This window comes from Macrotis lagotis, chromosome 1, assembly GCF_037893015.1.
Source record: "Macrotis lagotis isolate mMagLag1 chromosome 1, bilby.v1.9.chrom.fasta, whole genome shotgun sequence".
In the NCBI taxonomy this organism is placed as follows: Eukaryota; Metazoa; Chordata; class Mammalia; order Peramelemorphia; family Peramelidae; genus Macrotis; species Macrotis lagotis.
The window spans coordinates 140940709-140965644 of NC_133658.1; the positions used below are offsets into that span (position 1 = coordinate 140940709).

At 40.1% G+C, this 24936-nt stretch overlaps 1 protein-coding gene across 3 annotated transcripts in view; it reads left to right on the plus strand.

Annotated features, from left to right (window-relative positions):
- Positions 1-1346: 1346 nt before the first annotated feature.
- The window catches only part of PLEKHA2 (pleckstrin homology domain containing A2), a 200981-nt gene continuing 177391 nt past the window's right edge, over positions 1347-24936 (plus strand). The window contains exon 1 of one of the 3 annotated variants that reach the window (XM_074208915.1): positions 1347-1502. The gene's annotated coding sequence lies outside the window, so the exon portion shown is untranslated. Of the gene's footprint in view, positions 1503-22002; positions 22182-24210; positions 24649-24936 lie in introns of those variants that run through there. The other 2 variants (XM_074208917.1, XM_074208919.1) reach the window with 2 other exon arrangements.

The following is a 24936-nucleotide window of genomic DNA, read 5'->3' on the forward strand; positions in this document are numbered from 1 at the left end:
AAGTGTCTGAGGTGGGATTTGAACCCAGGTACTTGACTCCAAGGCCAGTGCTCTATCCACTGTGCCACCTAGCCGCCCCCTATTGAATCTATATTTTCCTGTTCATTTTTCTTTTTCAGTTACTTGTGATGGTTTGAGTGATACCATGGAGATAAGCACTGGATCTGAAATCATGGAACAAGGGTTCAAATCTTGACTCTGCTACTTATTACTTCTGTTGGGTTAATCATCTCTGAATCTCAATTTCCTTATCTGTCAAATGAGGGAGGTAGACTAGAAGATTTCTAAGGTTCTTTTCAACTCTATAATCCCCTTTTTACAGTGTATATTCATTTGCTCCTTGAAGGCAAGAAAGGTGACTTCTCTTCTCTATCAGGCCTATAAACTTCCCTATTACGTAGCTGTGACCTGGGTACAACCCACAATAATAAAGGTTTACAGTCATTTCATAAAGTAGCATAAGTACTATTATTCTTCTCATTTTACAGAGGAAGAAAATGGGCCATAGAGAGAGGTGATGAGCCCCGGGTCACAGGGCCAGCATCAGGTTAGTCAGGCAAGCTAATTGGCACGTAGGGAGGGCTTAATCATACTTTATCTATCCACTGTCCTTGTTCTCTTTCTAATCCTAAACCTATTTCTTTAACCCCAGGAAAGTTTATCATCTCAATAGAATCATATTATAGATTTGGAGCTGGTAGGAGCAAAGTGACTGGCTCAAAGACACGCCTAATAAGACCGAGACAAGATTCAAACTCATCTCTTGTCAAGCACAGCAGTCCGTGTCGCATCTCCCCAGGGAGAGTCTCTTCCTAGCTCCGGGCCTCAGTTTCCCCCTTTGCAAAATGAGGGGTTTGCATTAATTCCCAGCTCTAACATTTTTCAATTCTCAAAGACGTGCCCCAACTCCTCCCCTGCTTCCTCTGTGTCTCCTTATCCGTCCGGATCCCCGTGGGAGCCGGGTGCAAGCCAGGGCGTGAAGGCGACGTTGGGCCAAGGGGGTCTAGCTCTGTCTCCCCTCCATCTAAGGCGGAGGGGAGGGGTCGGATCTACAGAGCCCACCTGGGAGGGGCTGTCCCTCCGGCACCCGTCAGGCCCGGGGCCCCGCCTCTTGCTCTCCCTCCCCCCTCCCAGCCCCTCTCCGGGGGAGCCCCTCTCCCCCTCCTTGCTCCCCTCCCCCCATCCCCCTTGGGGGCCGGCCTCCGAGCATTGTACTCACATCCGGGGGTTGCGCTTGGCTTTAGTGCTAAACGTAATTAACCCGGAAAAAAGGGCCGAGAGACCGGGGAGGGGGAGGGGAAGGAGGAGGAGGAGGAGGAGGAGGAGGAGGAGGAGGAGGAGGAGGAGAGACCGCGATCCAGATAGAGACAGAGACTGACAGTTCTCGGGGCCGAGAGAGATTGGCCGGGAGACAGGGGGATCCGGCCAGGGAGGAGGCAGAAGAGCCAGCCGGCGACCCCCATGTGAAGCCTCCGGAGACCCCCGGGCCCCTGCGCAGCGGGGTAAGTCGAGGCTCCGGCCGGGGGGCGGGCAGGCGGGGCCGGCCCCCGGGGGGCAGGCCGGCCCCCTTCCGCTGGGCATCGGCGGGGGTCCTGGTCCCCTGCTTCTCTGAGACTGTCTGCAACAAGTGTCCCGCCCTCCCCTCGCCCCCTCTCCGGGAGTGGGCGGGGGGCGGCAGCTCCCCGTCCGCACGTTTGCAGCCGCGACCCCCTCGGCCCAGCCTGGTTGGGGGGGGCGGTTAGAAGGGGCTTGGAGGAGGGGAGGGCTTGCCACCGCCCCCCCCCCCGTCTGCGGACCCCTCGCGGGGCTTCCAAATTGGGAGACGCCGCCCCGTGTCGGGGAGCCCAGGGGTCTGGGGGACCGCGCCACAGCCTGGGGACAGGGGCTCTGCCAAACTCTGCCTCCGAGGAGGGCTCCGCGAGCCTCCGCTAAACTTTGTACCCGCCTCCACCCCGGCGCCTGCCCGGCTGCCTGCCCACAGGGGCAGCTTGATGGTTGGTGAATGCCCCCCCCCCCCCGCTTTTCTGTCAGATCCCTCCTTTCTGCCCTCCTCACCCCCGGGCCCCGCGGCGGCTCTCTGGCCCGGCTGGGACACTTCTGCGCACCCAGTCTCCGGGACTCCCCAGGCCGGCCTGGCCGCCCGCTCCTCCCCACTCCTTCTGCCTCAGACGGACTCGGGACCACGACGGCTTCCGAGCGGCGCTCCACTGTAAGCTGAGGTGCCTGGGCCCGTCCTGGGGAGCGAGGAGAAGCCGCAGGGTCCGAGCCACCCTCCTGTCTCCGTCCTGGGACTGGTCCAGGCTGCTGGTTCCCAGTCTCAGACCGTGTAACAGTGAATAATAACGAACACGTACATCTAACTAACAAACACACATTCCCCGTCTCTGATCATATAACAGTGAAATAAAAACGAGTACAGTAACTCTGTGAGCTAGGGGATATTATCCCCATTCTACAGATGAGGAAAAATGTATGAGGCTCTGCTGACTGGTCATTCTCAAGAGACCCTCCCTCCCCTTCTCCAAGACTTTCCCGATGAAGCTGTACTTCCTTCCTATACTTGAAGGGTTTGGGTACAGAATGTGCCTCGGATCTTGTTCCTCTCTCCTTTCCAACGGGGAACCAAAACTCTGGATTTACATAGGATACAATCTATCAAAGAGAAGAAGAAAGAGAGGAAGAGAGGCCAGTGTAGCACAAAATAGGATTTGAAGTCTGAAAGATCTGAATTGAAATTCCAGTGCTGCTTTTGAGAGCTGTGTGACTTTGGGTGAGTCACGTCCCCATCCTTTTCTAGGCCTTTATTTCTTCTGAAAAAAAAAATGATGGAGCTGGAATGACTGATTTCTAAAGGCTTCTCACAATTAACTATATTTGCAAGTAGCTTCCCTATTCTGTAGCATAGCAGATTCAGTTAAAAGATGCACTGGGGGTGGTGCAGTGGATAAAGCACCAGCCCTGGAGTACCTGAGTTCAAATCTGGCCTCAGACACTTAATAATTACCTAGCTGTGTGGCCTTGGGCAAGCCACTTAATCCCATTGCCTTTCAAAAAGAAAAAAAGAAAAGATACACTCAGTCAAGTCCCCTTTTCCTTTCTCTCTCAGATTGAGACTCACATGGTCAGAAGGGAACCAAGGTTACCTAGTCCAACCAGCACCTGAGAAGCATCCTTAAGAGTTAATTTTCTAGCCTCTACCTAAAAAATCTTCACAGATATGGAAGTTTTTATTTTCTGAGGCAGCTTATTCACTCTTGGGTCATCCTCACCATAAGGAAGTTTTCCTTAAACCAAGTGTGATTTCTGCCTCTCTGTAACTCTCCTTCATTTTCTTTAATTCAGTCTGCTGAGGTCAAGAACAAATCTAGTCTCTTCTTTAAATGGCAGTACAAGTATTATCATCTTACATTTTACAAATTGAGAAAACTCACACAATTCATTAGTGTTAATGGTGCTCATATCCTCCCTCCATGTTTAACATCCTCAGCTCCTTCAATGGAGCCCCATATAATATAGTTTGGGGTTTCCCTTACCATCCTGGACAACTCCCCCTCTGTGAGTGTGTTCAAGCTTGTCAATGGGGCACTGAAAATGTGGCACTTGCAACTAGATAAAATATGTCAGAAATTTTCTGACCAGGATTAGGGTCTGAGACTGCTACCTGCTTTACCTTCTTTTTCCTTTGCTTATTGCCAATTCCACAGAGAGAGAGACTCCTTAGAGGATGCATTAAAGTTGTACCATTAAATGGCTACACATGTAGTCTCCTTTCAGGGTTGAGTATGTTGGATTTTCTCTAGTGACTTAGTCTTTTGTATTTTTTTTAGGGTTTTTTTTTTGCACGGCAATGGCTAAGTGACTTGCCCAAGGCCACACACAGCTAGGTAAATTAGTAAATGTCTGAGGTCTGATTTGAACCCAGGTACTCTTGACTTCAGGGCTAGTGCTCTATCCACCGAGACACCTAGCCACCCCAGTCTTTTGTATTTTTCCCATTCATTTTCTTTTCTTTCTTTCTTTCTTTCTTTCTTTCTTTCTTTCTTTCTTTCTTTCTTTCTTTCTTTCTTTCTTTCTTTCTTTCTTTCTTTCTTTCTTTCTTCCTTCCTTCCTTCCTTCCTTCCTTTCTTTCTTTCTCTCTCTCTCTCTCTCTCTCTCTCTCTCTCTCCCTCTCTCTCTTTCTTCTTTCTTTTTTTTCCAAGGCAAAACCCTTTTTTTAGTGACTTGCACAAGGTCACACAGCTATGAAATTATTAAGTGTCTGAAGCTGGATTTGAACTCAGGTCCTTCTGACTCCAGGGCTGGTGCTCCATCCACTGTACCACCCAACTTCCCTATTTCCCAGGTACTATTACTGGTAACCAGATCTTATTGAGACTTGCCTTCCAAAAATCACCTGGACATATATCTTTTTGACTCTTCCCACTTTTTTATGAAACTTTTGAGAAGAGGTATCTATCTATCTATCTATCTATCTATCTACATATACATATGCTCCATGTTTGTGGAACTATTAGCACTGAATTTAACTAGTACCTCATCTAGAGATGGTTATCCTCATCTCAGCAAGCCATCTCCTGCATTGTCATTTTCTTCTTGGCTTGGAAACTTTCAGCTGTTTGAATGTTAGCTCTGTGAAGGAGTCTGTAAATCCTTCCTTTTTTCTCTTTTTGGCATTTTTTCTTGTTCTTATCTTTGTTCTTCCCTCTGAGTAAGTATAAAATGAAGTAGGCTTACAAATTCTTGTCATGCTGCCATAGTGGACTGAGCCCCCCCAAACTGTAGGCTCGGGCCTGCCAATATGAATTTTGGAAGCATGGGAAATACTGGGGGAGGGAAGAATCCTCTTGGGAGCAATGTGGGACAGTGGAAAGGGTGGTCAGGTTGGAGTGGCCAGTCTCCAACATTAATGAATTTTGTGTGAGTTTCCTCAGTTTGTAAAGTGATTCTGTCTGTACTGTCTACTTTACAGAGTTGTTGCAGATAAAGCACTTTGCCATTTTTAAGGTGCATTAGAAGGGAGGAATTAACCACTAAGCCTTCCCAATCCATCATTTTAACTTGTAGTGTGTCTTGTCCAGCATTATTACTGCAGGCCCCAAGGACCTGTGCTATGTACCTGCTTTGCTTAAGTATCCAGTTTGCATTTTGCTTATTTCCTCAGGGTCCAGGTAACCAAACAGGTAGATCATTGCCTCCCTGGGTGGAGGCAATTTCAAAGTACTCCTGGGAAACCATCTTCTCTTTGCATATTTAGGATGCTATAGACCTCTGAGGGGCTTAGCCTAGTAGTTTGTGTGACCTGGGCAAGGCAGGGCAGGGCAGGGCAGGGCAGGGCAGGGCTGGGCTGGGGGCTGGGCTGGGCTGCTGCTGCCTCCCTTCAGCTCCTCTGCTAAGTGTGCAAGTGGTTTTGATTACCTCACTTGCCATTTCCTATTTTGCCTTTCTGAGCTTCATGGGTCTATGTTCATTTGCTGAGTTAGGCTTTAGGATGAGAGGAAACAAGCAGGGGAAATAATTTAAGATACCAGGGTTAAGAACTGCCAAAGTTTTGTGCATCTCTTCTGTTGAAAACCCAATGTTGGGTGCTATGGATCATAGGATGCAGGTTTTGGGATAGAAGGAATCTTAGAGATCCAATATAGCCCCCTTAGAAGAGAAGATGTGACTTGTCCAAGGTCATTGAGCAGTTAAGTATCCAAGGCAGAATTTGAACCCAAGTCTTATAGATCCCAAGCCCAACATTTTATTCATTACACATTCTCCATCTGGGGGACAGGTTGTTTGGGGGTGGAGTGGGATGGATGGGTCTTGTCTACCCAGACAGAAGTTCCGCAGTTGTTGCCATGAGAAGCCTAGTGTACTGGTAGAAAGGCAGGATCTGGAGCCAGAGAACCTGGGTTGGTTCTGTTGTTTGTCACTTTATTTCTTTGAGCCTCAGTTTTCCCATCTGAATAAGGGAGTTGGGAGGAGTTTGACAAGAAGATCCTTTATAGCTCTAAGTTTTTGATCCTTTGACTTTAGAGGAATTCTTAACCTGGGGTTCATCCATCAAAGCATCTATGGGAAGTTTTTTTTGGGGGGTGTCTGTCTTTGAATTTGGATGAGAAAAAATACATGTTTATTTCAATGTCATTGAAATGGCTTTGTAATGCTATGTATCCTTTTTTTATACTTTTAAAAATTTTATTTTAGGAAGGGGTCCATAGACTTTACCAGACTGCCAAAAGGGTTTGTGATACAAAAAAAGTTAAGAACTTCCAATCTAGTTTAACAAATTCTCTGAGTTTATCTGTAAAAGACAGGGAAATGACTAACCCAAGGTTACATAGATAGCAGAACCTGGTTTTGAAGCAAGGTTCTTTGATTTGAAACCTAGTGCTTCTCCCCCCCCCCCAGGCAATCAGGGTTAAGTGACTTGCTCAAGATTGATCATACAGCTAGTAAGTGTCTGAGGCTAAACATCAAATTTGAACTCAGATCCTCTGGCTCCAGGGCAGGTGCTCCACTATACCATCTAGCTGCCCCCAAACTGCTTTTCTCTACTTGACCATACTCAGAGGTCATAGAATCTCATCTTCACTGCAACTCATCTCTTTACTACTTTTGTGATGTCTATGCCTAATTTAACCCATATATAACTTGTTTAAATATAATAGTTTATGTGAAATCCTTGAGGGTAGGGATTGCTTTTCTGCCTTTCTTTGTTTCCCGTCTGCCAAGGTATATAGTAGACACTTAATGAATCTTTATTGACTTTATTTGTGTAAGTCACTTTTCCTACTTTGTTTCAGCTTCTTCATGAATAAATGAATGAATGAAAAAGCATTTATTAAATGTGTACCATGTGCTAGGGATTGTGCTATGAAATAGAAATACAGAAGAAAGTCTCTGCCTTAATTCTTTTTTTTGCATGTTTATACATATTTATTTTTAAATTTCCTCAATTCTTTTTTAAAAATATTTTTATTTTTTGAGCTTGACAAACACCAACAAGAACATTTCCACATGGAAAAAAAAACAGAAAAAGAGCTTATATTTGAAACCATGAATCTCATGCATAGTTTTTTAAATGTATAAATTGCATTATGCATAAAATGCATGAACATGTTAGTTTCAAAGTTTCTTATTTGTATGTATCTCCCTTTGAGATGCTTTAAAATTTTTTTTAAATGCTTTAATGGCCCTATTTTTCTTTTCTTCTTGGTATTATTATCACTCCCCCATTGCCCCCCAAATTTTTCTATAATAGATCTGTTGTGACAAATAAGCATAATTAAGCAAAAGAAGTCCATCAATATGTTGGCCTTGTCTGATAATACGCATCTCATTCTGCATGTCAAGTATATCTCTTTCTGTCAGGAGATGGGTTGTATGCTTTGATGGGTAGCATCCTCTGCCTGATCATTATACATACTGCCTAGCTTTGTGATCCTGGGCAAGTCACTTAACCTCTGCTTCCCTCAGTTTGCTCTTCTGTAAAATTAGAATAATAATAGTATCTATTTCCTGGAGTAGTGGTGGTAATCAAATGAGATAATAATTGTAAAACACTCTAGTAAGTGATATATAAATGTTAGCTATTATTCCTATTATTCCTATTATTAATCAGAATTTGTAAGCTCTTCAGAATAGTTTTCCATCATAATAGTGCAATTATTGTATAAGTTGTTCTGCTCACTTTGCTCTGCAAAGATTCATAAAAGTCTTTCTGAATTTCACCAACTATGTCCCTATCTTCATTTCCTACAGGGTAACCATATACTACTACCTTCATAGGCCATTGAAGGAGCTTCCATTCTAATGGGGTATACTACACTTGCCTAGGAAAATGGCCAAGGAAGGGAGTCATGGGGATTGCAGGCAGATGGGGAAATTGTTGGGGTGGAAGGCAGGATGGGAATTGAAAGAGAGTCTGTTCTGAGGATGGATAGATATAGTGGTCTAGTAGTGTTTTTATTCCTCAAGATGGTGATTCCTGTCTTGCCCATTTCCTCCCTTCCAAAACTAAGTGGATCGATTCTTCTAGTATTTGGGGTAGGGAAAGGGCATTCTGTATTCAGTGGGAGATGCTGGAAGTGGCACAGGTGAATTGCTGGATGAAATTTGAATCACAGTTAGCTAAAATGGGGGTTGGATTAGATTATCTTTCAAATACCTTCCAGCTTTAACAATCTGTGATTCTATAAATACTTTTGGGAGAGTTTCTTGAGATTTATTCACATATTTTGCATCTTTGATTACCCAGTTCTCTTTTTATTCTAGGTCTTTCCATTCTTTGGGAGGTTTTCTTTTTTCACCTTGAAATTTCTTTTTCCCACTATGAATCAATAAACATTTACTAAGTACCTACTGTATGCTAGGCACTATGAATGTAACCATCTCAAAGGGAGAAATCTGAATTAAATCCAATTTTGCCATATGGCATATTTTTGAAAAGAATTTGTACTAAAATAATGATTTATTTCCTCTTTTCTCATTCTGATATATTTTCTCTCTGCATATAGGTAAAGTTTTATGAATTTGTTTTTTTATGTAATTGTTATTGGTATATACTGAAAGGAATATTGGATTTTGATTCAAAGAATCTGTGTTGGAATCCTAACTCTGCTATTTATTAGTTATTTTGTATATTTTTTTTTTTTTAGTTTTTGCAAGGCAATGGGGTTAAGTGGCTTGCCCAAGGCCACACAGCTAGGTAATTATTAAGTGTCTGAGGCCAGATTTGAACTCAGGTACTCCTGACTCCAAGGCCAGTGCTCTATCCACTGCACCACCTGGCCACCCCTACTTATTAGTTATTAAAAAAATCCCTGGGGACTTCCCATTATGAAGGTCTTAACATTGTTGTCTCCAAATGTAATGATAGCAATTCAATTTGAGTCCTGAGCTTTGACTTTTTGGCTTCCAGTGTGTGTGGGCTAGTTGAGAGAAAGGAAGAAGGGAAGTAAGGACCTCCTGGCTCATAACGTCTTAGCAGCTCTTGAGAAACACAATTGTTGATATGTAAAGCTCAGACAGGCTGTTCCTATAGATTTTATCCAAATTTGATCAACAAATGACTAGGTGACTCCTTGCTATATTACCAAGCTCCTGACATATTCTCTACTAGATGGAGCTCTAGGGACTGTTCCCAGGGAGGCTGATTTATTCAGCAGGGGGTCTGGGTGATATTAAGTTTTGCAGTAATGTAACCAAGAATTCTGTTCACATTCTAATTTTTTTGCTTTACTCTATTGAAGTACAGAATTCTAGATTTGTAAGATTATAAAGGTTAAAAAATAAAAGAAAAAAAATCTCCTTAGAGTAGATGAAGTCAGTTCAGCTTTTGCCAAACCCGCTTTATAGTTTGTGATTTATGTGTGTGATCCACTTCTGTGTTTACACTGATTGAAGGTCTCTTTTAAGACCTGTCTTATACTCAGGAGCTGGATATGGCCCTAAGACAGCTTCAAAGGATGGTACTCCCAGTCATCATGCACATACAATGTTCAACTGCTTAAAATTTTTTTTTCCACCTTTAGCCACACTAACCACTGTTCTACTTCCTCTTGACCCAACCGTTGGTGCTCAAAAAGCATGAGCACATGCAAATGGGGAAAAACACTCAGTTGGGACTCTTTACCTTAACATTTAAGGTCCATCAGCAGCTGTACCAGTTTCCTATGACACTTTAGGTCCCACGATTGAACAGCATGGATTCACTAGTCTAGAAAGTCTAGTCACCTCACATGTCAACCTCATCTTTATTTTTCGCCTCCTGAAATTCTTTTCATATTTGTTTTGTGAGAAAAGTACTATAATGGGATTTAAGAGTGCAGGGTGCTGGTCCCAGCTCTGCTTTATCATAGACAAATTACTTTCCCTCTTGGAGAAGGGAATTGTTTTCCTCTTGTGTAAAAAATAAGAAAATTAGATTAATGTTTTGATGCCTTCTTGTTTTGACAATCTATGATTCCATAAATGTAAACTGTTATTATTACACTTTGATTTTTATGGTAGATTGAGCTCAGATAGGAATGGTCTTGGGACAGGTCAGTATTATGGTATTATTCTTTGTTTTTAGGATTCAGCAAACAGTTATCCTGATGGATAAAGTGATTGATTTTTTTCTTTTTCTGGAACTGATTAAAGAAATTGGGATAAAGGATCATCCTTGTCAGACTATTGAAGCTACAACTCTAAGCAGACTGGAAGGATGACAGTAATGATAGGCACTTCCTACCATTATCAAATTTTGATTTCTTTTGCTAGGCTTCTATTTTTGTAAGCTTTTCATTCAGTATGGTTGGGAGATTATGAGGGTTTAGTATGGAAACATCTATTAAAAACATTGTTAATTTTTTGTGAGTTATATCAGAGCAATTATGGACAATTATTAGTAATAATGCTTTTATTCCAAAACATTATTGCTGAGTATACTTAAGGATTGTTTGAGGTCAGTATTTGTAGTAGAAAGTTTTGCTATATGTTAAGAAAGAACATCAAGTACATTCATAGTATATAATTAATTGCCATTTAATTGTATCTTTCTAGGTTTTTGGTAGTTAGCAAATATTTGCAACCTCCAATAATTGGTTGATAATGCTTCCTTGCAAAGTTTAAATGATCAATATGTTAGGACTTTTTTTTTTTAGATTTTTCAAAGCAATGGGGTTAAAAGTGGCTTACCCAAGGTCACACGGCTAGGTAATTATTAAGTGTCTGAAGTCAGATTTGAACCCAGGTATTCCTGACTCCAAGGCCGGTGCTCTATCCACTTTGACATCTAGCTGCCCCTGTTAGGATTTTTTAAGAATGAACTTTCTGTATTTTCTATAAACAATGACCTAATCCTATATTGCTCCTCTAAACCTCTTTTTTTTTTTCTGATAACAAATACACTTGATACAGTCATTTAAAGGTTTAATGTTTCATGCACTAATTGAATTCATGTGAATGTCACTTATGGAGGAACTTTTGGTTCATTTTTGGATCTTAGCTGTTTCTTAGATTCCATCTGGAGGTAGTTTGGTTATATTCAATTAAATCTAGTGGCAAATGTCTGTTGTCAGCCATTACTATTTCTTTGGGAAGTAATGTCTATTTATTTGAGAAATATTTCTGTAAATTCTCAACTTATCAGTATTCTTTATTTGTGAGAAGAAAGTGTTCATTTTTTAAGTTACCTTGGGATAGCAGAATTGATATTAATATTCCACTCATTTTTTTCTTATCTTTTTCAATTGAAATTGGATAAAACCAATCCTAGAAAAAAATAGATACCCTGTTATTACTCCTTTACATTTAATGTTCTGTGGACTAGTGCATAGGTGGGCAAAATAACTACCTTTTGTAATTGGATGGAAGTATTTGAATGTAAGTTCATCTTCTACAGGTTTATTGAAAGCATCTTTGGTTCAACTTTATTAGCCAATAAGAAAAAGCTTATCTTTTCCCACATAGTTTTAATTTCTTTCACCAGGTCTTTCTGTTTGGAAAGTTTTTAATTCCATGTAGCTTACAGATTATGAATATTTGATACTGCTAAATCTATTAAAATTATTCTTAAATTTTTGTATATCAGTATTACATTTTGGCAACTGTTGGCAACTGTTTCAGCTGAAATATTGTTCTAATTCTGGTACAATTGATTTGTTAATTTTTTTTTTTTTTAGATTTTTGCAAGGCAAATGGGGTTAAGTGGCTTGCCCAAGGCCACACAGCTAGGTAATTATTAAGTGTCTGAGACCTATTTTGAGCCCAGGTACTCCTGATTCCAGGACTGATGCTTTATCCACTGCGCCACCTAGCCACCCAGATTTGTTAAATTTTCAAAGATACTTTGAGGTATTTGTAGTATTGAGGTTTTTTTTTAATCTGCTGGTTTAAGACAGTGAATTTCTAGTTGATAATTCTAGCCATTGGATCATGTATTGCTTAGGTTTTTAACCCTTTTGCAACTTCAGTGATGTTGCTGCTCAGCTTCTACCATTTCCTTGTAAAATCTGAATTGGTAAGTCTGAAGCCCTTATGAACAACCCATTTGTAATTTTTTGTGGTGATATCCAGATCCAAAATTATACCTCCATTTCTATGAACAAATTTCCAAGACTTAGCCATTTATTCAAAGTTGAGTTCATGTAGATGTCATGGAGAGCATTTTGGATCAATTCTTAGATTTTAGGCATTTTATAAGTTTCATCTCAAAAGAAACCATTTTCACTAAGATTTGATAAATCCTGTGCATATTTGTTAGCCTTCACTTGGTGAAACACTACTGATTTATTCCCAGAGTATCTCTATGCATTAATAATCTGCTTATCATGTGCTTTGAGAACATCTATCAATTCTTTTTTTCATTTTTGACAAAGAAATGTTTATCTTTTTATATCTGCCTTAGATTGATGTTAATATTAATACTGATTTTTTTAACACACTAGAAATCTTGTCACTTTTGTTATTATTACATCTTTATCTCAAATATAATTCATTTAAAAATATTTAAGTCAGGGGTGCCCAGGTGGCACAGTGGATAGAGCACTGGCCCTGGAGTCAGGAGTACCTGAGTTCAAATCCAACCTCATACACTTAATAATTACCTGTGTGGCCTTGGGCAAGTCATTTAACCCTGTTTGCCTTGCAAAAATAAATCTAAAAAAAATATTTAAGTCACCTACTAGGTTCAAATGTAGCACCCACTCCAGGTCATCTCTCCAACTTAATTTGCATTGGGTGAGGCCACTTGATGAGAGAGCAGCAGAACTGGGATTAGTATCCTGGTTGTCTGACTCCAAATCCAGTTCTGTTTCCACTATGTGCTTGTTGAATTGATCAGTAGACTATCATCCCTTGAGCATCCCTTGTTCATTTTGACATTTTGCCCCCAAAGAAATGCTGCTGTCTGATTAAGTGACCTTAGCCAATGCAAATTCAATGTACATAGCTAAGATGATCCCTTTAATTTTTCACAGGTTTCTCCATTTTGAGTTTAGCATTCTAAGCAAGTAGATTATCTGTAATAAATGATAAATGCTCTGGTATTTGCACTCTTTTTGGAATGATTATGGGTACATAAGAAGTAGTTTACTACATGGTAGGTCACATTTATGGCTTACAAAGTGCTTTCCTTTACTATAAACTTGCCAGATCACACAGCTGGTAAATATCAGAACCAGGATTCATACCCAGGTTTTTTGATATCCAAGTTCAGTGTCTATTACCCACTATGCCTTAAGGCTTATAGTCTGTGAGCTTTTTAATATTAGGTATTATGTCATTTTTGTCTTTGTAACTTCATATCAGTAAGCCAGTGAATATCAGTTAGCTCTTATAAAAGAATATTGTTTAAAAGGCATAATAAAGGGTGGCTAGGTGGTGTAGTGGATAAAGCACTGGCCCTGGAGTCAGGAGTACCTGGGTTTAAATCTGGTCTCAGACATTTAATAATTACCTAGCTGTGTGGCCTTGGGCAAGCCACTTAACCCTGTTTGCCTTGCAAAAACCTAAAAAAAGAAAAAAAGAAAAAAAGGCATAATAAAGACAGAAGTATAAAACAGCCCTCCCCAACTCAGAAGTATACTTACCTTTCATATACCTAAATGGTCCCTGGGGAAAGCAGACTCCAAGTTGAAGGCAAAGCATGGTAAATCACTTATATTAGGGAACATTGTTTTTGTCTTTGGAGTACTTCTTACCTTGGGAGCTCTTGTTTTTCTGTGAGGAATCCCTACCAAATTCACTTCTAGGTGTGGCATAGCCCCTGGACAAGTTGTTCCCTTTTTCAGCCAGGCTGTCTCCTTGAAGGATGAAGTAAGTGTCTTAGGTGCTATGTCAGCATATTGCTGTAATGGGTCAGGAAATCACTTCTACTGTTGCTACCAGCTCTGGTAGTCTCTGTTACCGACTGGCGGCTGAGGGGAACTCTGATTGTTCTTCTGACTTTTTGAAGTTCATAAGTTCATAACCTGATTCATTCTATTTCTGGATACTCATTCACCTAAGATCAAGAAAGAATAAATTCAAAGTAATAGGTACCATGTATTCAGGGACTCATGACAGGCATCAGGGTGGGGAGATAAGACTACTTCCCCAAGTCCTTTGCCTCATTCTTGTTAAAATTCTGTTATATGTAATAAAAAAAATGTTGCAAAATTACATTAAATAAGCTTGACTCCAATGAAGAGATAGGAAAATCTTCAACAACTTGGCTATGGAAGTGAGGAATTCAAAAGGGCTCCTAGGTTGAAACCCTGGGCAACAGAAAAGACAGGGAAGCTAACAAGGGAGAGGATTAAGAGGAAAAGATGCAAGTTCTGTTTTGAACTTACTAAGGTTCAAATGTTTACTGGATATTCAGTTTGAGCTATCTGAAAGGCAGTTAAAAAAATGCAAAATTGGAGGACAGCAGAAAGATTGGGGCAGGAAAAGTAGAATTAAGAATCATTAGCAGATATGGTAATTAAACCATGAGCACTGATGAGATCACATATTCTAAGGACTGGACTCTCATTAGTCAGTCCATTCTATCCTCACCTTCCCCCCACCCCCCATTACCTAGGGAAATATGCTTAGGAAAAGTTTTAATATGACACAGTTCTGACACCCCTTTCTCATCAACCACTTGGTAAATTAGGAGGTTGGGAGGACATACCATTTTCCATCTCTGTGTCTTCTATGTGTTATGCTCTTTGCAGATAGATGTTTAGAGATTTGCTCACTTTGTGTGTTTACAATGACAGTAAGAACTCCTTGTAACATCTTGCATTCTGACATTATACTCCTCTTGTCCTTAGACTTTCTGCTCTCATCTCTTCTCCAGTATTTGCTCTCATGAGAATTTTAAAAATTCTACTGGTATTGTAATCACTAGGTAATAGATGCTCTCAGACTTCCTTATTTATAGTTCTTGGCTTGTTGTCAGGCATTTGTTCTGAAATAGCCTATGACTTTTGGGGCTGTACAATTAGCAGTCCTCCACAGACCCGGTGGATTGGTCCACTTCCCTTCCCTCTCCCTCTCCCTCCATGTGCGTCATCCCCACCCCCATCCTGTATCTTGTATAAAGCAGCTGAGTGAATTCACTTTTGCTGTCCTCTACTGCCTCACACTTGGCCTGGCTGTATTTCAGCTTCTTTTATTTGATGACATCATTTCCTGACCAACTTTCTCTAGTTAGAGATCATGACTTCCTTGAAGTATCCCCTTTGGTCACCATCAAAGCTACCATTCCTAGCTCTTGCCCTGGTAACATTTCTGTACTGGTCTAAGGTTTGCAAAGCCCTTTCCTTCCAATGATGCTTGGTAGTAGAGAATTGTTCCCACTTTACAAGCAAAGAAACTGAGGCTTCAAAGTGTTTGAACCCAAGCTCACAGACATTTCTCAGTCCAGTCTACTGACTTTTAAAATTATTGCCCTATCTGTTACATGGTAGTTGGTATGCACTCATTTTCTGTACTATGTTGCCAATCAGGAACTCTTGCTGGTTACAGTCTTTTTTTTTTAATTTTTGCAAGGCAATGGGTTAAGTGGCTTGCCCAAGGTCACATAGTTAAGTAATTATTAAGTGTCTGAGGTCATATTTGAACTGAGGTCCTCCTGACTCCAGGGTCAGTGCTCTATCCACTGCACCATGTAGCTGCCCCCTGGTTACATTTTTAAAAGTTGTTGAACCTAAGATCTTAAAAGCATAGAATAATTAATTTGTAAGGAATCTGCTAAATCCTATAATCCAAATCTCCCTTGGATTAGTATGATTTCAATAGAAAATTCTTTTCTTATTATATGCTCCTTTCTCCTCTCTATAAATTTTACAATCTCCAAGCCCTGAGAATAATTAATAATAATAATAATAATAATAATAATAATAATAGTTTTTTGTCCTTCATTTTTTTTTTAGGTTTTTGCAAGGTAAATGGGGTTAAGTGGCTTGCCCAAGGCCACACAGCTAGGTAATTATTATTAAGTGTCTGAGACCAGATTTGAACCCAGGTACTCCTGACTCCAGGGCCAGTGCTTTATCTACTACGCCACCTAGCCACTCTGTCCTTCATTTTCAAATCATGAATTGTATTTGAGTTAAGTGGTGCTGTGTCAGTAGCCTCACTTTCTCCTCCAGATCCATTTGGGTCCAGTGACCAGATATGAATTGGGATGACTGGAGATGGCCCTGGATGTAAGGCAATCAAATTTAAGTGATTGCCCAAGGTCACACAGCTAGTAAGTGTCAAGTGTCTGAGATCAGATTCAAACTCCAGTTCTCCTGAATCCAAGACTAGTGCTCTATTCAGTGTACCAACTAGCTGCCCTCCAAGTCCTGAAACTTCCTGCCTGTATGACCTTGACCTTCTCCGCACCTCAATTTTCTTACCTATAAAATGGGAATAGTTGTATTATCTGCCTTACAAGACACCCAGGGAAAGTACTTTGAAAAACTTAAAGTTATATAGAAATTTGTTATTCTCTACTTTTAGGTTTTGATAGTCTCAGGGCTTTACAACTGAGAACTGGGGCATGAAAACCATTCCCATTTATTGATGATGGGGATAGTTCTGGTTTTTATTAATTATTGTGTGTTTATCAGTTTACTCTTCAAGTTTACTGCCTGGTTGCACAGAAGGAAAATGACATAGAGGATCATCCTTAGTGACCTCAACACCTCATGACCTCCTTTCTTCATTTTTGCCAAGTTTCAGGGTATCTCAGAGTTTATAGGTTTGAAAGTTTTTCAGGAATATGTAGATGAAAGCTCATACTGCTTAGGCATAGTACCTTCTTTTCTTCTCTCTCTCCTCTCCCCTGAGTTCCAATTGGATTTGGAAAGTGTCTTAAATATCAACTAGTTTTATAGGTGAGAAATTGAGATCCTTAAAGAGTAACAAACTTCATCAAGATTCCACAGCTTATAAATGGCAGAACTGAAAATAAAAATCACCTCTTCTGACTCTAGTTTCCTCTTTCTTCCTTTAAACCTCATCTTGCATGCAAAGGCCATATCCTCCATCAAACCATCTCTGATTTCCCCTGATTAGTCTCCTGGGACCTCAGAAAACTCTGTTTTGTACTTCTTGATTTTATATAGCAACTAATTTATTTATTTTTTATACTTTTAAAAAATATTATGGCTCTAATCATCAACAGACACAAATATTTTTAATATTCAAAGAAGAAAATGGAGAGTGGCATAAGAAATTGAACTTCTTAGCAGGTCTTAGTGGACATTAAAAAGTTGCTTATGAGGGGTGGCTAGGTAGCGCAGTGCATATATGCACCGGCCCTGGAGTCAGGAGGAACTGAGTTCAAATGTGACCTCAGACACTTAATAATTACCTACTGTGTGGCCTTGGGCAAGCTACTTAACCCCATTTGGCTTGCAAAAACCTAAAAAGAAAAGTTGCTTATGCTTTGGATCTTATCTCCTTTATTAGACTTAGATCAGCACTTCTAAAACTCTTTGATCTCAGAACATCTTTACAGTTTTTTGACAACTTCTAAAGGCTTTATTTATTTTCCCAATTATTTGTAGAGATAATTTTCAACATTCATTTTTTTAGGTGGTTTTTTTTTTTTTTGCAGAGCAAATGGGGTTCAGTGGCTTGCCCAAGGCCACACAGCTAGGTAATTATTTGGTGTCTGAGACTGGATTTGAACCCAGGTACTTCTGACTCCAGGGCCAGTGCTTTATCCACTATGTCACCTAGCCACCCTTCAACATTCATTTTTGTAAGATTTTCTCCTTCCCACCCTCCCCTCCCCTCACCAAGAATAAGAAATAATTTGATTTAGGCTATATGTGTATGTGCTAAAAATTGTTGCGTGTCCTCCCCCAAAGAACTTTTGTTTATGTAGATTTTGTCTATTGTGATTACAAAATAAGAAATGAAAATATCTTAGAATTATTATGAAAATAGTTTTGACCTCCTCAAAAGCCTGAAAAGTCTTGGGGACTGCAATTGGTCCCTGGAACATACTGTAAGAAAAACCACTGGATTAGACTAGAAGGTTCCAGAGGGCAGGGTCAATGTCTTACCTAAATTTTGTACCTCCCTCAATGACTGATATTTTGTACCTTCCTCATTGCACATGGTAGGAAGCAGCAAACCCCAAACTATATACGGAATCTACTCTCAAGAGTGTCTTGATACAAGCTTAGTGGTTGCTCATTCACTATCCAGGTCCCTCAGGATTTATGCTTCTGATGGGATAGCATTTACTGGATTGAAAGCTTCTATATCTAAGAGTCTGGAGAGTTTTAACTTAGACATGGTTGATTGTTTATGTTTTGCTTTTTAAATGTGCAGGGAGATGAGAGGTTGAGAAATATAGGCTCAGTTGCAAAGCTAGCCCTCAGCCAGATTGTGACAGAGGTGAATTTTGACTTTGGCAGGCTTCCTACTTTTCTTTTCAGCAGCCTGGCACCCTATAATAAAAATAGCTCTCACATTTAAAGTACTTTCCTCACAAGAGCCTTGTAAGATAGATAGTTCAAATACTGTTGTCCCCATTTTATATGTTGAATAAACTGAGATTCAGAGAGGTCCTGAAAATTATCCAAGGTTACATAACCCAGGAGATAAGACCCAAGGAAAGGTCATTTCCAACATTAGGAAGCAGCAGACTTCAAACTATATCAAGCCTCCTCCGAAGGCCAGCTGGATACAAGTTTTTGTAAGTGGTAGAGCTGGGACTCCAATCCAGGTAGGTATGTAGGTAGATCTCCTGGCTCCAAGTCTTTTAACTAATCCTCTGAATCTATTTATTGAAATGTTATAGTTAGGACAGACATATAAAACATCCCCCTTGTGAAATAAATGCTCATCTATCTGGCCTTTATTCCTTACCTTCCCACTTATTCCAGGTTGAGTTCTCTTAGGCTATTTAATCCTTTACAAATCTAAAATGATTTAAGGTATCACATCTTCTACAGGCATGTGGATTATAAATAAATCATGGAATCATGGAATAATAGAACTGGAAATGACCTTAGAGATTATCTAGTCCAGTATTCTCAAACTCAAATAGAATCTCAGAAAACTGCTAATTAACATTAGTTCTGTTATCTTTTTATTTATCTTATTAAACATTTCACAATAACATAGCACTGTGGCTGTTGGTGGAGAGTTTGACATCTCTGATCCAACAGTCTCATTTTACAGATGTGGAAACTGGCCCAGAAAAAGGAAGTGACTTGCCCCAGGTCTCATAGCTATTTATTTTTTTTTAAAGTTTTTTGCAAGGCAAATGGGGTTAAGTGGCTTGCCCAAGGCCACACAGCTAGGTAATTATTAAGTGTCTGAGTTCACATTTGAACTCAGGTACTCCTGACTCCTGGTCTGGTGCTTTATCCACTACACCACCTAGCCACCCCATCTCATAGCTGTTTAAAAGTAGAACTGGGACTCTAAACTTAACCTCTTGATTCTGAGTCAATGCTCTTTCCAATCTCTCAATGGAGTAAGAGGTATATGGTATCTGAAGACACCTTGCCAATGATGTGAAAGGTGTTTATACAAAGTCTTATTATATTAATGAGGAGAATACCTGGGAATGAAAAATTTTTAAGGATCTTAAATTGGGGGTGTCCAGAATATATCTAGATAGATAATATAGAAGTAGTAGTTAGAATTTTAGGTGTGATTTGGGGGAAGAAGGGATGAAAATGTTCAGGTATAATATCAATCCTTAAATTTAGAATGTTTCTCTTCTTATACTAGATGCTAGACTATTCTTTCTTTTCAATCTACTAACATTTATTAAATCCTCGTTTTTACAGAATACTGGAAAACATACAAAGTTTACATAAGACATGATCTCTTTTCATGGAGCTAGTTTGGTAGGTTGATGTGTAACTAGTGGAGAGTTAGGAAGTACTGTGTTCTACCCCATCTTACTATTCCTATCCTCAACCCAGTTTGTCTCACAGAGACAGATACACAGACACACACACACACAAACACAAACTGTCATTCTCTTTTAATTGCTCATAGACCAAGGTGATAAAGTGTCAACTAGAATGCATCAAGAGCAGCCAGATGGTTGGGGTGCCTTTATATAGTATCAGCTGAGTGAATTCATTTCTACTTTCTATCTACTCCCAATCCCAATTTGGAAGTCTTTCAGGTGGACTTCTTTTGGTGCTATTTAACAGAATTTTTTTTAAGGTTTTTTGCAAGGCAATGGGGTTAAGTGGCTTGTCCCAGGCTACAGCTAGGTAATTATCAAGTGTCTGAGACTGGATTTGAATCCCAGGTACTCCTGACTCCAGGGCCAGTGCTTTATCCACTACACCACCTAGCCACCCTCCAGAATTTTTTTTAAAAAAAGTTTTTACCATTAGTTTTTGTTTTTACATACCCTAAATTTCTATTTAAAAAGAAAAATTAAAAAAGTGAGAGAAAAAAATTAGCAAATCTGGCTCCCAGAATCTGGCTCATTTTACTGAAACTGTTCTCTCCAAAGTTACTAATAATAATCTCTTAGGTGATAAATCCAATGCTTTTATCGCAATCCTCATTTTCCTTCATCTCTCTGCAGCTTTTGGTAATGTTGATCACTCTTTCCTTGATACTCTCTTCTCTCCAGGTTTTTGGAACGCCTCTCTCTCTCTCTCTCTCTCTCTCTCTCTCTCTCTCTCTCTCTCTCTCTCTCTCTCTCTCTCCTGATTCTCCTCCTACCTCTTAGACTATTTCTTCTCTATTTTTTTTGCTGGATCCTCCTCCAGAGATGCTCTATAACAATAGGTATTCCTCAGGGTCCTGATTTGGGTCCTCTTCTTCCTCTTTATTATTTCACTTGGTGATCTCATCAGTGCTCATGGTTTAATTACCATATCTGCTAATGATTCTTAATTCTACTTTTCCTGCCCCAATCTTTCTGCTGTCCTCCAATTTTGCATTTTTTAACTGCCTTTCAGATAGCTCAAACTGAATATCCAGTAAACATTTGAACCTTAGTAAGTTCAAAACAGAACTTGCATCTTTTCCTCTTAATGCTCTCCCTTGTTAGCTTCCCTGTCTTTTCTGTTGCCCAGGGTTTCAACCTAGGAGCCCTCTTGAATTCCTCACTTCCATAGCCAAGTTGTTGAAGATTTTCCTATCTCTTCATTGGAGTCAAGCTTATTTAATGTAATTTTGCAACATTTTTTTTATTACATATAACAGAATTTTAACAAAGATCTTGGGACTCCAAATTTGCTCATTATGAAGTTGAACAGCTCATTGTATGGTCATTGTATCATCAAATACACTCCTCATCTTGCCTGCTCCCCATCAGTTCTCTTTTTGCAAAAGAACCATCCTTTTCCCCCTCACTCCCAGCTCCCACATCTCTAGGGAGCTTTATGACTCAGCTGAATCCAGGGATGCCCAAATAATTGAATAGCTTTTTTTTCTAAAGAAGGGAGGAAATTAAGAGCAGAATCCATGTCGCTTTTAGGGAACCTCACTCTCTATAATGGAGCCTAGTGAATATGAAGCCCTTATCTTTTATTTATTTATTTTTTTGAGAGGAAGAAAAACCCATTTTCCTTGACCCCTGATTTGAAAAGAGAGAAATTAATTTATTCAGTCAGGCTTGCAGAGTGAATTTGTTTAAAAATGGAAGTTAAATGAGGTATTATGGGTACTGCAGGTCTTTCCTCCCAAAGGCCATTTGCTCAGCCTCCTGTGGGATGACGTTACAGTTTTCAGGCTTTAATCCAAAGGTTTTGGGGAACCATCAAAGCCTTTGGCCTTTGGGTAATTCAGCCCTAATCACCTGACATCATGGAAATGTGCCAGACTGCTGTGTAGAGGTCATCCTACTCTGCCTTTCCCTCATCCCTGGTGAGAAGGAGTCTAATGTGGTGCCTATAACTGCAAGAGTTGGGGCTGTCAGAACCTGTCTAGTTCTCCCTTATTTTTTTTCCTGCTTTCCTATTGCAGTGCAGCCACCGACCTTTCTCTCTGATATCTTACTCTCTTCCCCTCCCCCCCCCCACTTCCCCATCTCCTTATCTCTCTTGCTGGAAGACTCCCAGTTTCAATTCAGGGGAAGAGACTTCAGTTCCTTCTGAGCAGCAGTTGTTCCTTACTGTTGGCAGTGTCCTTCCCTTTCCTGAGTCCCAGAGAGACCCAATCACCAGCACCTCTCGGGCAAAATTGGTGCTAGAAAGAACTTGAAGAGGGGAAGGCCTGAGAATCCAGGGGAGCTTTGGCAGGTGCTACAGGTATCATTAAACCTGGGGATCTTACCCCTCATTTCTCTGTCATCTTCTTTTCCTCCATCTCTTCCTTAGACTCTTCCTCGTTTGCCTCCTTTTCCATAATCCCTCTCTTCCTCTATCTTTCTGTACCTCCTCTTCTGCTGTTTTCTCCTCTGTTCCCCCCCCTCCTCCCTTCCCATTTATTACTAACCAGCTCTTTTTTTCCCTCTCTCTCTGGAGTGATTCTGGCTTCTCTCCCCTCACCCAATCATTTGTTCTTCTGCCTGTGGTGCCAGAAGAAGTGGGACTTGGCCTTGTTTAGGGGGCTGGGCAGGACTGATCTCTGTTTCCTCAGAGGCAGCTTCCTAATACTATAGGGCTGAATCAGGATGGTCAGGGTTCAGCTAGAGCTAAGCCTTTATGTGATGGTCTGCATTTTAGGTGAGGGATAATAATAAGTTCCTCTCTCTCTCTCTTTCTACACATATATGTATGTATATACATATATGCATATACATACATATATAATAAATATACAGATATAGATATGTAATAAATACATGGGAATAGATATATAATAAATATATAGATATAGATGTATACACACACACACATTATTCCTTTAAGGTCATAAGCTCTAGAGCTGGAAGGGCCTTGAGATCATATAGTTCAACGTCCTCATTTTGCTGATAAAGACTTGGAGGTTCGGAGAGGTCATCCATGGTTGTCATCTGTGTAATTGTTAAAGCTAAGGGTTCCACTTAGTTTCTCTGTTTCTCTCGGGTAGTCATTTACTGACTGACAGTGAGTCAGGCTCCTTGCTTCACATGTATTTTTTTTTCTGACTGAAAACCTCTGTGGGCTCATGCTCTCCTGGAAAAATGAGAAGGATTGATGTCCTGGGTTATGCTTCAGGATTCTGCTCTGAGAGGAGGGCTAGCGAGCGCAGTGGAGTGTGTCTCTAAAGCACTGAGCTCCCACTGTCACTCAGCTAACTCAACAAGAACTAGGATCAGAAGTGTTTAGGAGTGCTCTGGACTTAGAGACCAGAAATTCTATCTTAGACATTTCCTGACTGGGTGACCCTGAGTTTCACCAAGCTAAAGGAGAGAGAAAATAGTGGGTTGATCCTCTGAGAGAGAAAGTAAAGTTAGCAAGAGCCACAGGGAATAAACTGTAAAGGAAAGTAAAGAACAGCTACAAAGTTAACATTTAACCTGTATCAGTCTCAGTTTTCTTTCCATAAAAAAAAAGGGAATAATAGCATCTGCGTCACGGAGCCACGGTGAGTGTCAGGGAAGCTAGGGCAGTAAAATGAAAAGGAACACCTGGGTTCAAATCTGGTCTCAGACATTGACTAGCTGTGTGACCCTGGGCAAGTCATTTAAATACTATCTGCCTCTGTTTTTTCTTTTCTTTTTTTTCCTCTCATTTTTTTTTTCCTACTGTAAAATGATAATAATAGGTCCTATCTACCAGGGTTGCTGTAAGGATTCAATGAGATAATAATTATAGCTATAATTTATATTTAAATATAATTAATATATTATACTATATACATAAAAATAAATATTTAACATATAATTAATATAATTATAACAATGTTTGGCATATAATAGATGCTATATAAGTGTTAACTATTATTATTACAAAACAACTGGGTAAGGCATTTTGCAAACCTTAAAGTGATATATAAATGTTATTATCTATTATTATTCAACAAAAGTTGTGTTTAATGTATATAAAACTTTAAAATGTATAGAGAGGGCATGTTATAGGTGTGCTGTTTTTGTATGCTCTCTTTGATGCTAGTTTTGGACAAGTCATTTATCCTCTGAGCTTCAGTTTCCCCATTTGTAAAATGGGAATAATCATAGCAGTGACATGTTTGCAGTAAAGATCAGATGAGATCATGTAAAAAGATTATTCTCAAAAGCTATATGAATGTTAGTCATCAGTATGTGAGGTTGTGGGGCACTTACAAAAGTAAGTGATACATAGTCTCTAGCCTCTAGCCCTGGGGCAAGGAACCTTCAGCAATATTGGTCTGGCCTTGCCAAAGTAACCACAGGTAGGACCTGAAGTTCAATAAATCTAGGAGCTTTTTAGGGGTGAACTAATTAAATCTCTGATCAAATATAGCCTGAAAATGATATTATTATAAATATCCAAATGGTCCTTGGCTTAAAAAAGCTTCCCACCTCTGCTTTAGATCTTGTAGTATAAGGAGAGAAGATGTGTCCATCCATAACAGTTATTCCAAGTGGAACATACATTGCTCATGAAGGCCTGCTATATATTCCTGACTTAATAAAGGCTTATTGATTGATCCAGCACCTCCTCACTCAAGTCCAACTCATGTGCATGTTATGACATCATCACCTCCTGGATGGCATGGTCTTCAAGAACAAAGAACAAACAGCAGATGAGGGGTGAACCCAAAGTTCACTAGAATTGATCCTGGGGAGATTTCCTTTCTGACTAGGGTGAGGTAAGGGAAGAAAGGCTTCATGGGGAAGGTTGCATTGGGAAATGAGGGGTTAAATTTTCATAGGAAGAGACTGTTGAGGAAGGTAATTCAGGCATTTTTATATACAGAAAAAGAGGGGATTAAAGGCAATGAGGTGTTATAAAAAAAGGTAGACTATAATTAGATGATGAGATGATGAATAGCCTAACTTTAACAGTCCCTGAAGAAAAATAGCAAAAGGGAGAGAGTACAGAAGGAAAAGAAATTTTGGGGAAACCTAAGTTAAGGTGGTAGCTAGGTGGTACAATG